This window comes from Bos javanicus, chromosome 5 (assembly GCF_032452875.1).
Source record: "Bos javanicus breed banteng chromosome 5, ARS-OSU_banteng_1.0, whole genome shotgun sequence".
Lineage (NCBI taxonomy): Eukaryota > Metazoa > Chordata > Mammalia > Artiodactyla > Bovidae > Bos > Bos javanicus.
In genome coordinates this window covers 26,466,561-26,479,429 of record NC_083872.1, presented here as the reverse complement: position 1 = coordinate 26,479,429, position 12,869 = coordinate 26,466,561, and the positions used below count along the sequence as shown (strand labels likewise).

Genomic DNA, 12,869 nt, shown 5'->3' with positions numbered 1-12,869 from the left:
CTCAATGGTGCCCTGGGGACAGCAAAACATGCTGCCTACAGTGTGAGGAAGCAGGGCCAACAATTATCTGGAGTGATTTTATGTAATCAAGTGAATTAGGGGCCAAATCTGACTGTAGCTCCCATTATCTTGATGCAATTGGCTTTGGGGCAGGAAAAAGGGGGTCTAGTTGCTCTTAGGAAAAGGGAAGGTGTGAGAGGGGGACCTGGAAGTCTTTTCAATCCCTTAAGGAAGTTAAGATGGAAAGAGGGGGCAATGGAAATTAAGATTCATAATCTTTTCCTAACTTTGCTCACTTGGTTTCAGGGGAATGTATTCTTTCTCCTCCCTAAAGTGGAAGGGATGAACACAGGGGAGGGAAATTCACTGTCTTCTATATGTTAAGATGAACTTGCTAAAGGTACACACTCTTGTTCGAGAAAAGCAGTATAAAAGGATTGGGACAGTTCTTTTATTTTTCCTTCTTTAGGAGCTTCTGTTTTAAATTCCTCTTCTCACACATCCACATGTAGTCACTCTCTGTGTATCTCAGTCTGAAAAGCAGAAACATCAGACATCCATAGTTTGACAAATAAAACTAAACCCTCTTGTATTTGAGTTTTGGAAAAATTTGGCCTCTGGCCTTCCCTCCAGTGGGTTCCATTCTTTGCTCTTTCCCCAAAACTCTCCTTTGCCTTGGACCTGACCACCTGGAATGGGATCAGGCTCTCGGAAATGAGTGGGATGTCCAGAGTAGGGGGCCAACCTGAGCCCCTAGCTCTAGCTGTCTTGACCCACTGGATGCTGCTACAGCCTCACTGGGAAGCTGAGGGTCGGGGCTTTTATTGAAGTTGGATTGAATAGTGGGGAAAGCCTGGGGGAGGGTGGGGAAGACGCAGCCCAGGTTCACGGGGAGGACACAGCATTTTCTCTCCCATCGCCTTTATATTCGGCAGCGCCTCTGACCTCTCCCCCACCCCCAGCTCCAACCCTCCCAAGCCAGCCCTAGCTCAGCCCCCTGTCTCCAGACAGGATGCCACAGCTTCTGTAGGGCTGGGGATTTCTTGCCCCGAGTAATGGGAGAGGCAAGGCGCAAGAATGCCTGCTAGCGTATTGTGTGTGTCTCTCCAATGGCTAAGTAAAAAGAAGACGGGGTGAAACCAGCAACACCAATCTTCCAAGGTCCTTCTCTCCAAGCACCAGGAGATCCCCACAGGTCAAAAATCCCCTTGACATGTAAGTAGTTAGCACTCATATGCTCTGGGGGCGAGGAGCACAGCAATTTCAACTCTCTCTCTATTTGCCATTCATTTTTATTTCAAAGCCCCGTCTTGGGGAGGGAAGGCGGGAAATCCAATCAGGAGCGGTGAACTTCTGCTTGGGGAAAAAATTAGAGTATCTAAGCCGAGGAGTGTACCTGGGGAACGAAGAAACTTGTCTCCCAAAGGAGAGAAAGAGTGGAGAAAGTGAGCCTGGGGGCGGGGGCGGGGGCGGGGGAAGGACTGAGGAACTTTGCATGTCTGAGGGCCTCTCACTGCCGCTTGTGTGAAGTTTCCTACAAAGTTTTCTCTGCAATCTGTGCATTAGCTTTTTTTGAGCATAGACTTGGCGGATTGCAATCCAGGGACGCCTTCCCGCTGTTAGATGTATGTATCTGTGTGTATTTGGGGGACCGCTAAGGAAGACAAACAGTTAAGGGTTTCTCCGGAGCTTGGGGCCAGGGTACCCTCTGCTAGGCACGGTTTGTCTGCTTTTCTAAGACTAGATAGACTGATTCTGAAGGGGGTGCTGTGGTGGGGAGGAGAAGCCTGCTGGGGCAATTTTACCATCTTTTTCTCAGCTTTCTGCCCAGTCCTGGGGAAGTGTGGTTCACAAAGCCACTTCTCATGGTTTTCCACAGCTTCTATCTGCACCCCACCTTTGCAGAGCTAATTTTTATGAAAATGTTCCCCTTTCAAGAAATTCTTTTTAGGCTTGGAAAAAGAGGTGGAGGAACCCCCAACTTCAGCGGCCATCAGCGCAGCGGGAATATTTATTACCTCTCTGGATATCATTACCTAAGAATACAATTTTATGAACTTCCTAATCTGTTAGCTTGATTTATCTGGGTGGGTAGGGGCCCAAAATAAACATTTAGGGGATTTAGTAGGAAAAAAAGTCTTTGCCTGTGACCAGTCTTTCTGATGGAACTGACCACCCCCCTTGGCATGCTTTTTCTGCATCCCATCTCACTAGCCCCAGTTTAATTTTTCTCCTGCAGCATGTGGCAGCTTTGAGCATCCAAGTTTTAGTTGCTTCTTGAGAATTAAAAAGGGTAATGTGCACTGTTTGAACCAGACACCTGGAGGGCTCTCTCAGCCGCCTTAAAATCTATGTAGTTCCCGGAACTCGGATCCCCTTTGGACTTGGGGAGCAGAGAGAAACCGAGGTCTGCTCACTGCCTCCCAGGTCCAGGAGCCTCTTCTCTGGCTTGGCTCTCCTCTACGCCTCAGGATTTTCCTGCTCTTCTCTCTGGTGTCATCTCTGTAGTTTCTTTGAACAACTGGGTCCTTCCAGAAGCCAAGCCCACAGGCCCAGCTAACTGATGAATTAGGAGGCAGGGGAGACAAGGATGGGTAGGAAGAGTCTCAGAGGATGTTTGAGGAAGAGTAGGGCCACATAGTCTAATAAACCTAAAGGGACTGTTTTAACTTCCCAGTCCCCATCAGCAATTGCCAGATTCCCTGAGATGTAGGGTCCTGTAGGATCCACTCTGCAACCGTGATGGGAATGGGTCCAGTCCAAAGAGGTGCCCCTCTACTCACTCCTTTCTGACCCTGTCTTTGCAGCATCAGAGTTTGGGAGAGGGAAGTATATTTGAACTTGGGGCGGAGAAACCCTAAATCATAGCATGTGGGAGGCTCTGCCAAACAGCTCAATCCTAGGTTCCTGCTCCCGGGGGTGCCTCTGGCTTCCCAGGAAGCTGGGCCTAAGAGAACAGGGCACAAAGCAGCTGCCTGCATTCGGGGGTCCTCGCTCCCCTCCTGGCAGCGGCCAGGGTCTGGAAGAAGCCGAAATGGGACCAGCCCGACAAAGACCGCGAGAGGCCGACGGGCGGCCCGGCTTCTGCTCTGGGTTCCACGCTGCGTCTGCTGCGGGGCGCGGTGTCGCCTTCAGCTGGGTCACGACCCCCAGCTCTCACAGAGGACAATAGGGCGCGGGGCGGGGGCCGGGGGCTGCGTGGCCGGCCAAGCGGGTTCACTGAGCAGTGAACTCCGCTCCACCTCCCGGGGCTCGTCCTTCAGAGCCCAAGCTCACTTTGCTTCCCCCATTCTGCCTTCCATTTTTTGTGGAAAATGGAGCGGGCCTCTCGGTTGCTCTTCGACCGATCAACTCCCCACCACCAAATAAGGAGACTTTATTTCCTTTGGAAAGGAAAGGATAGTTTTCTCTGACTCACAAGAGCAGGAAATGGGACCCTCTCACAAGATTTTTGTGGGGACCGATGGAGAGGAGAGATCTCAGTCAGTAGTAGAAACATTTCCAAACCCTGAAGAATCCCGGGTCATCAAACCAACAGTCTCTCCTGTGTCAGAGGAATTCCAGGCCCAGAATGGGTCTACTCCGCACCTCAGCCCCAAATCCTGCGAAGAATTGCCTCCCTCCTCCCCGGCCTTTGTCTCTGAATGCCAGGTTAGGATTAGGACTCTTACAAAACGGGAGGCACCTTCTCCAGTCCCATGGACAGGGGACAGGGCTGGGTTATCCATGGGGGTGTGGGAATGAGTCACTTGGGAGATGGCCCCCAACCAGTTTGTTCTTGTTCTGAGGTGTCACCCCACTCCCATGACTGCCTGGCTCCTGTTTTGACTCTGTCCCTTTGGGCAGGAATGCAGTGTTTGTAACTTTCTACATGTGGAGTTTTTCCACTCAGCTGGAACAGACCTTGGTAATTAAGGTTACAGAACAGGGCTTGAATTCCAGCAGGAGGAGAGAAGAGCTGGGGAGAGGAGAAAATGGAGGAGGTATGGAATATTCCCCATGGGTGTTTGTTCCTGCTTTTACCGGCCCTTCTCCACACCCCACCTCATCCCTCTGCTGCCTGACCCCACTCAGAGGGGAGACGGGGAGATTTAAGCTTCCCAGCTGGAAACCTCTCTTCTTGGACTTGGTCTTTCTGATGATTTTGAACCATTTTGGGATGTGACTGCCTCAAGTTCTATCCGTGTCTGTCTCTGCTCAGCATTTTCAAGGAAGCCTAGTGTCCCTGCTGCTTTCTATGTTCCGTATTTCCTCCGGTTGGTTCTTGCTCCTCTGCCCTCTCATCCCCCAATAATCCTCTGGGACAGCCCCCAGCTCCAGTGCTCCTCCTGGGACTCCCCTCCCTTGAGAATGCAGAAGAGGAACCAAAAGGTAGGGGGTGGCAATCTGGGAGGGACATTTGAGGTTCAAAGGTTCCTGGCTGAGCTTCCAGTCCAGGTCACCTCAGGGACCAATCTGACTGCTTCAGAGTGGCCCCTGGGCCAGCAGCAAATAGAACAAGATTTTATAGCCCCAGGGCAGATGTTGGCTTAGCCATCTCACCCAGATTCCACCAAAGAGGCTCCAATCCCCACCACACCTTTGTTCTCTTTCCTTTTTCCCCTCCTCCCCCTCCTCTTCCTCCGTTTGATCCTGCCTTTCCCCCTCAAATTATTTCTTTAGATCTGGAAGCATCTGTTCCTGCCTGCCCCTCCCCCTCCCCTCTTTCCCTCCTTCCCCCTCCCTCCCTCTCTAGCAAAGAAGCCCCCAAATGAAGGGCCTCTGGCCTCTAGCCTGTTCTGTTACCTCAGAGCCCAGAGACCTTTGAGGCCAAACCTTGAGACCCCTCCCAACCCCCCGGTCCCTTTCATTTCTTTCTCTGAGCTGGAGAGGGTCCTGGAATTGCACAGTTTTGAGTCTTGGCCCCCAGGGACCAGTCTCTTCTCTTACTGGGTCAGTTATCCATTAAATTCAGGCAAAAGCACTGTAGTCGAAGGGTTTGGTGCTGAATTATTTAGATTATTGCCCCAATTCTCTGCTGGGCTTTTTTTGGACTCTGGATTTTGAACATATCTTCATATTCTGACCATAGAGGGGAGATGGCCTTTTCTAATCCTCTCTACCTGGTCATTCTTTATTACCTTCCCCTGCCCCTTCCCTTGATTGCAAAGTCATTTTCTGAGCAGTTAGCATTTCCCTCAATACCCCTCAGAATTCTGTAATCTAACAGAGGAGGCCAAGGCATTGTTCGTACTATACACACAGAAGGGTCTCTTTTCTCTGTCTTCCAAAAAATAAAAAAGAAGCCAAGAAATGACTGCCTCACATCCTCCTTGCCTCCACTCATATCCAGGAATATGTGGTCTCCAAAGCTTGATGGAGAGGGTGGTAAACTTAATCAAGGTGAACAATAGCTTGTCTTATCCTCTTAGTCAATCCAGTTGGATTTTAGTCTGGATAATGCCAGCCCAAGACTCTTGAACTCTGTCTGCTAGACCTGTCTGTAGCAAGAACACACCTTATATCCCAGAGTACCAGACTGGAATAATCCCAAGGTCCTTGCCCTAGTACCCACAGTTGAAAACCAGTAGAAAAGATTAAATCCTTCTCCGTCCCTTCCTTCCAGCTCTGTCTTGAGATTCAGCCCTGCTTGGGATTCTGCCCCTCTTCTCTCTTTGTAGATCGGTGGTTGGCCAAAAGCCCCAGATTCATGCTCCCGTTGCTCTGCCACTCGGTTACCATGACAATGAGAGGCAACTGAACTCCCCACCCACTCCAGGTGGTTGGATAGACCCAGACCAGCCAGGATGGTCTCTGGGGGAACCTGACCTAAGAAAGACACTGGAGATGAGAGCCTGTATTTTGTTATAGCATCTTTGCTAATTAGTCAGGATGGAAGACGGAAAACTGGGGAGAGAGTCTCTCTCTGCACTCTATAATTTCATACAGTCCTTTCTCTCTGCATACGTGTTTGCCTAGAGGTACACCATCAAAACAAGCATGAAGCAAGGACCTCAACACATTCATTTCTTCTGTTTATAAATGCATGGGAGGTGATTTTGCTGAAGGTCTGCATGTGTGTATGTGTTCGTGTGTGCGGAGAGGCTCTGAGTGATAGAGAAGAATAACGTCCCAAGTATAGCACCTGTGAAGTAGGTCTTTTGACTTATCACTGATGTTGCTGGTGCCAGAGGTTTTTGCTGTCCTCTCTTTCTCATACACCGCTTTAAAAGGCCTGCCCCTTGGCCAGAAAGCCATGTGGCCTGAGGACTCAGTCTTGATCCTACATCTTGGCTCCAGAGGCCTGGGGTGGTTATATAAGAAGAAGGCAGGAGTCAGAGACATCTGGAAGATCAGATTCCTCACTTAATGCTCTCACTTACACGTCAAAGTTAAATCAAAACCACAAACATTTATCTAACCCTTCGATCTACACTATTCTGCTCATAGGCAGGGCCTGGGAAACCACCACCACCACCACCACAATAGCAGCAGCAACTGCACAGTAGCTGTCTCCTAGGGTTCTTAATTGCCTTGGGATTAAGTGGATACATGTATGAAAAGCACTTAGATGAGTGCTTGGCATATAGTAAGGTTTCAGTAAGTGCTGCTGCTGCTGCTAAGTCGCTTCAGTAAGTGCTAGCTGTTATTATTATTAACAATAATAGGCATTTTCTTAAGTGCTTACTATGTACCAGGCAGTAGGCTAAATTTATTTCATTTGAATCTTATAATAACACCGCAAGGAAGTTGTGTCCCTATTTTACACAAGGGGAAGCTGAGTGAGGCCCAAGAGGCTGATGATATACCCCATTGGCAGAACCAGGACTCCAATCAGACTTGCCTGACCCCAGAGTGGGCACTCTGAACCATTTCTCTGCTTCTGATGACCTTGGACACTGCTTTAGGCTGGGACTGAGTTTGGCAGGGAGCACTGATGAGGATGTGGGTACAGCAGCAGCCTGAGGGTGAGCAGAACCTAACGTGGGCTTTGCTACTTGCCTTGGTCTTGCCTTAGGTTCTTGTCCCTAGCAGCAACAGGCTCTGACGGTTGTTCACAAACTTTTTGGTCTTAGAACCCCTTTATACTCTTAAATATTATTAGAATCTCCAAGAGCTCTTTTTATATGGGTCATACCTATCAATATTTACCTTACTAGAAATGAAAACTGGAACTTTAAAAAAAAAGTCTTTTAAAACAATGATGATCTGTTGCACGTTGTCATAACTTTTTAAAAAAATTTTAATTGGATGTCATAACTTTTTTTGAAAAAACTATTTTGAAAAACAATTTAGTGAGAAAAATGTCATTGTTTTACATTGAAGCATATCTTTTAAATGTCTAGCTTAATAGAAAGTGATTGGATCCTCATATCTGTTTCTCCTTTCAATTTGTTATGATACAGTTTATGTTTGAAGTATATGAAGTACATAGCCTCATGCAGATATATATTGGAAAAGAAAGGAGTTCACAGAACTCTTGAAAGGATATCCAGGACCCCCAGGGATCCTTGGGCCACACTTTAAGAACCACGGATCTAACCAACTGAGACAACCAGCAGAACTCACTTCATAATAACTATATCGAACATCTTTTTTGCTCTTGATTGTTGCTTCTAACTCCAAGACTCCATCATTTCACTAGTTCGGGCTGTATTCGAATTGCGTTATCTTAGGAAATTACTCATTTTTTTCTATCCCATATTTTAAATTAGATAAATAGATTGGCATGCATGCATACAAATATTTATATGTTATACATGTTATTGGTGGATATTCATTATTTTATTTTGAATATGTAGAGTAAAATATAGATTTATGGAGAAAATAGTTTTTATGTTTAGCATAATTTGACCTGGGCAGCTTAGCTATTCCTATCAATCTTGTTTTTCCAAAGAGGAAACTGAGCCAAAGAGGGGTGATGTGACTTGCTGAAGATGACATGCTCAGTGTGCGGTGGACAGGAGGTCAGAACTCCTGTCCTCTGACTCCAGCACCTGTGCTCACTGTGCAGGAACCCTCCCTCCGAAGACATGGCTGCATAACACGTGCATGAAGGTAGCTGGGTGCCATACACTGTTTATGGAAGTATATGTGATGGCTTTAGTTATCTGAACATATTTATGTATGAAAGGGAAAAAAATCTTGTATCCCTGGGTGTGAAGTTGCAGTTTTATTGAGAGGCACAAGGCACCAGCTTGCCAATGGTTTTCCTTCCTTACAAAACTCACTGTGTGTCTGTGCTCTTGGGCTTGATCTAATTTTAGGGACACTTACTCCTTGCAAATCCTCTGTTGGTACATTCTCACAAGGGGTATGCAGATAGCCCAGTTCTTCATATGAACACACAGAACAGGCACACCTGGAGGTAACAATCTGATCCCCTTTCTTATTTTTTACCCTGGACATCATGCACAACCTCCTGTATTTTCAAAATAAGTTATCTACAAGTGTATAACCGAGAGACGCATAGCTGTGTGAACAGAGGTGTGTATGTGTCTCTGCGGATGCAAATGTGGAACCCTTGGGTGTCCATATACTTGTCTAGGTAAGCACCACGCAAATGTACAAGCAACTGGAGCCTCAGTAATTTCATTAATCTGATAGGGATTTATTCACAAATTCTATATTTTATGACTGCATGAGGTTCATGTTTATGCACAGCCCAATGAGAAGAACCCTAGGTGGAAAGCAGGCTGTTGGAATTCTAGTCAGGGCTTTCTGCTCCCAGTTGCCTTAAACAAATCACTTACCTGGTGAGGGCCCTCCACCTCCTCATCCACATAATGGGGGGAATAATGAGAGTTTCAGCTACATCTCCAGATGGAGAGTGCAGTGGGGAAAGAATAGGAGATGTCTGTGAGAATGTGATTCTTTCATACTATGGAAAAATCCAAAGAAAATCAAGAGAGAGTAATATAATCAAACATTCACATACCCATCACCTCACTTTAACAGGGATCAACCCATGGTCAATCTAATCTCACCTAGTTTGAGCCCAACACTTCCTCATACACTTTTAAGCAAACCCCAGACATCATATTGTTTCTTATGTGAACAATTCAATAAATATCTCTAAAAGATAAAAATCATTTTTAACAACCTAACTACAATATGATTATCATACTGACCTGAAAAATGTCAGCAATTTTTTTTAGCTTTTAAAGTGTGAGAAAGGTCTAAAAAATGTAGAGCAGCTGCCTTCCCTACGCCTCATGCTCAGGGTTGATTAATGTTAATAAGGGAAAATGAGGAAAATGGGAAGGAAAGGATGAAGTTTCCTTTTTTATTTCTCTCTTAAAATCCCAGTTCACCTCCAGAAACTCCCCTCTCCTCATTAGGGCCATTAAAAATGGACTGAGAGGGGACCGTGGAGGTCTAGATTGCTAGAGGCAGCCAGAAGGGGCCCTTGGAAGACTCTGCAGACTTCATCTTGGAAGAAAATAGTTGTTGAGCCAGAGGGAGTCTGAGCAGAGGGCCTGCCCAACCATTTCCAGCATCAGATTTCACCTTTGGCTTGCCAGGCATTTGAGAGATGTCTGAAGTCTCATTGGAGTTACTGATCTCTAAAGACATGCAGATACATGTAATAGCATCCTTATACAGAAACCCAAAAGGAGATATGCGCAGAGGCACAGGCAAATCTACCCGTTCATACACAGGTCGTGTACAAACACATGCAAGCATTCAGAGACAGATGCAAATGTACAAGTAGATGTACACCCAGGTGTGTGGGAAAACATAGAGACAACCCGAACACTCAGACATATGTGAGTATGCAGGGATACAAAAACATGCAAGTCATGGAAAAAAATATACAAAAAGCCAAATACAAAAGCCCAGAGACATGCAAATGCATTTGGGGCCATTTTTACACAGGAGCAGTTAATGTGGCCAAGCCCCATTCTAGCTGGTTCCTTCCCTCTCAGCCTATAAATTTACCAAATATTGGCCAAAGCTACACTCTGAGTCACATTCATGCAAGTGTGCACCTAAGAGAAGTTGTCCCAAGGGTTTCCCATTGCTCCTGCTAGCACACGTTTTCTATCTCTCAATCCTCTCTCTCCCAGAAAGACAAAGACTAAGGGTAGCATGGCATGGTATGTATGTGTGCATGTGTCCATATGAACATGTGTTTCTTTGTTCTAATGAGTCAGCTTGATGAGAACAGAAGGGTGCTAGCCACGTACAGACTGCAAGTCACTGCAGGCTGATGAGAGAACGTTGCTTTGCCTACTCTGTGTTGCAGCTATAGGTTAGACTGATATTTGGGGGGAATTGATTGACCCACGTGGGTATTTTGGCATCTTATAGACATGACTGAGAGTGCTTTCTTTGAGCCTGAGTGAGGCTGTCAGTTGTCTGGGTTTGATTTTTTTGAGTGAACTTACCAGTCAATTCAAAGAATAACGGTGATGGAACTGAGTTGGTCAGGTGGTTGACTAGGCCTCACATGGCCACAGAGTGATTCTGAGTCAAAAACGATGGGCAGAATCTGACAGTTTAAAAACGGGATCCATCAATTAAACAGAAAGAAACCAGTGGGGCTGTTTGGCACTCGTTCACCCAAACCAGTCAACTGATTAAAATGTTCTCATTTCAACCAATTTGTGCAAGATGCACCCACAGCACCTGAGGGTCAGGGAACCCAAAAGGCTTTGCATTGAAAGCTGGATGTATACCAAGATCTAAAAGAGGAAAGGACTGTGTTCGTGGCTGTACACTTGGAAGAAAAAAGTTCTGATGCAAGGCTGTGTGTGATTGCATGAGTGCTTGTATCTGGACCTGTGTCTACTTATAACTAATAACACTGGCAAGACAGTAAAAGCTGTGTATCATAACTGGTGCTTTCTTTTCATGTGGAATCACAGAATGTTAGGTATTGAAGGAACCTTTAGAGTTCATGTAGAAACTGAGACTTGGAGAGCTTTTGGTTTTTGTTTTTTTGTTTCGTTATTTATTTTTTGGCCATACCCTACAGCAGGTGGGATCTTAGTGCCCTGACCAGGGATCAAACATGCGCCACCTGCATTGGAAGTTCGGCGTCTTAACTAGTGGACCACTAGGGAAGTCCTAAGGTGTGGAGAGTTTTAAATGACTTGTCCAAGGTCACACAGTGAGTGAACAGCTGAGACACATCTAGACACCATATTTGTTAAGGCTATCATAACAAACTACCCACAGAGTAGGTGGCTAAAACAATAGAAATTTATTTTTTTCACATTTCTGGAGGCTAGAAGTCCAAGACCAAAGTGTTGGTATGGTTGAATCCTTTAGAGGCTTCTCTCATGATCCTTTTCACATGGTCTTGGGGTCCACCTGGTTTTTCTGTGTCCTAATCTCTTCCTTGGACATCAGCCAAGTTGAATTAAGGTCCGCCACTATGTCCTTATTTTGTCTTGATTATCTCTTTAAAGGCCCCATATCTAAATACAGTCACATTCTCCAGTACTGGGGGGTTAAGACTTCAACATAGGAATTTGGGGTGACGCAAAGCCTAAAACAGACATCAAGTCCCTAGACCCCCTAGTCCAGTGCTATTGTGCCCACGTCAAACTGATAAGTGATCTGGTGAATTTTGTTCCTGAATTGATTTAATTTTGTTTGGTTCCTTAGAGATGGGAAAGTTGGTTGGGGCCAACATGAGATTTAAAAATGTATTCCGGAGCCAAAGCCCAGTGGTAAACTGAGTAAGCACTGTCTGAGGACTCTGGAATTAGACAGACCACCAAACACTGGGAAAAGGAAGTTTCCAACCAGAATCTGTGGACTAGAAGGAACCATGTGAGGTTAACTTGACCGTCTCAGGGGGTGAGAATTACCTGATATGTTCAGTGAGCACAGGTGTCTAACAATGTTCATGACTGGCAAATTCTTCTTATATATCATCAGCATTCTTTGTGCTAAGTTCAACCCTCTTCCCTTGCAAAGAAAAGTGCACTTATCCCTTTGCTCTTTGCCCTGAGACCTTCAGCCCCTCTCCAGGTCTTGGGCAGCTCTAGAGAGTGGATTGAGGGGAACTGACACATACGGTGGCACAGAAACAGGGTCTTCCCCTGTTTATTAGAGAGGCCCTCTAATTTCACAGGGCTTCCCTGGTGGCTTAGACAGTAAAGAATCCACCTTTAATGCAGGAGACCCAGGTTCGATCCCTGGGTCAGGAAGATCCCCTGGAGAAGGGAATGGCTACTCACTCCAGTATTCTTGCCTGGAGAAGTCCATGGACAGGGGAGCCTGGCAGGCTATAGTCCGTGGGGTTACAAAGAGTCAGACATGACTGAGTGACTAACACTTTCTAATTTCACAGAAATCACAGATGGGCTCCAATGGGATTGTGGAGTGTGGTGTGGGTATGATAAGGCATGTGCCAAAAAAGTGGCCATAACCAAGCAAGAAAGTCCACATTATCATGATGGTTGGTATCTCTGTTCTCTGCCATGGGAATCAAGCTCAAATTCTGGGTTTTGGAGGAAGAAATTACAAAAATATCTAGCGGAAATGCAGAGAGCCAGGTGCAGTGTGGTACACTGGGAAGGATGGTTTGAGGATCAGAATGCTTGGGTTCTGGTCTCTGTCTGAGCCTCAGTTTCCCTTCCTTTACAATGAAGTGGTTCGATTAGGTTATCACTCAGATCCTTCCAGCTCTGAAACTCTAAGCAAAAACTAGAGGATGCTGGGGGGCAGGGAAGGAATACTCTTTGTAGCAAATCAAATGATGGACTATGTGTCTCTGTGAACCAAACCAGGCACAGAAAACTCTCCATCTTCATTCCAGAGCTGGTGGGGGTTGGAGGAGTGGGGGTGTTAGCTGTGGTGTCTCCTCATTTGACAACTCAACCTTCTGCACAGGGCCCCTGCAGACACACCATGGGGAGCCGTCTCCCTTGAGG

At 46.3% G+C, this 12,869-nt stretch overlaps 1 long non-coding RNA gene across 1 annotated transcript in view; it reads left to right on the top strand.

The window, feature by feature from the left end:
• The first annotated feature begins 968 nt into the window (after positions 1-968).
• LOC133247282 (uncharacterized) overlaps positions 969-12,869 on the top strand; it is a 34,521-nt gene continuing 22,620 nt past the window's right edge. Inside the window, exon 1 of the long non-coding RNA XR_009736354.1 lies at positions 969-3,983. This is a non-coding gene — a long non-coding RNA (uncharacterized LOC133247282). The remainder of the gene's footprint in view (positions 3,984-12,869) is intronic.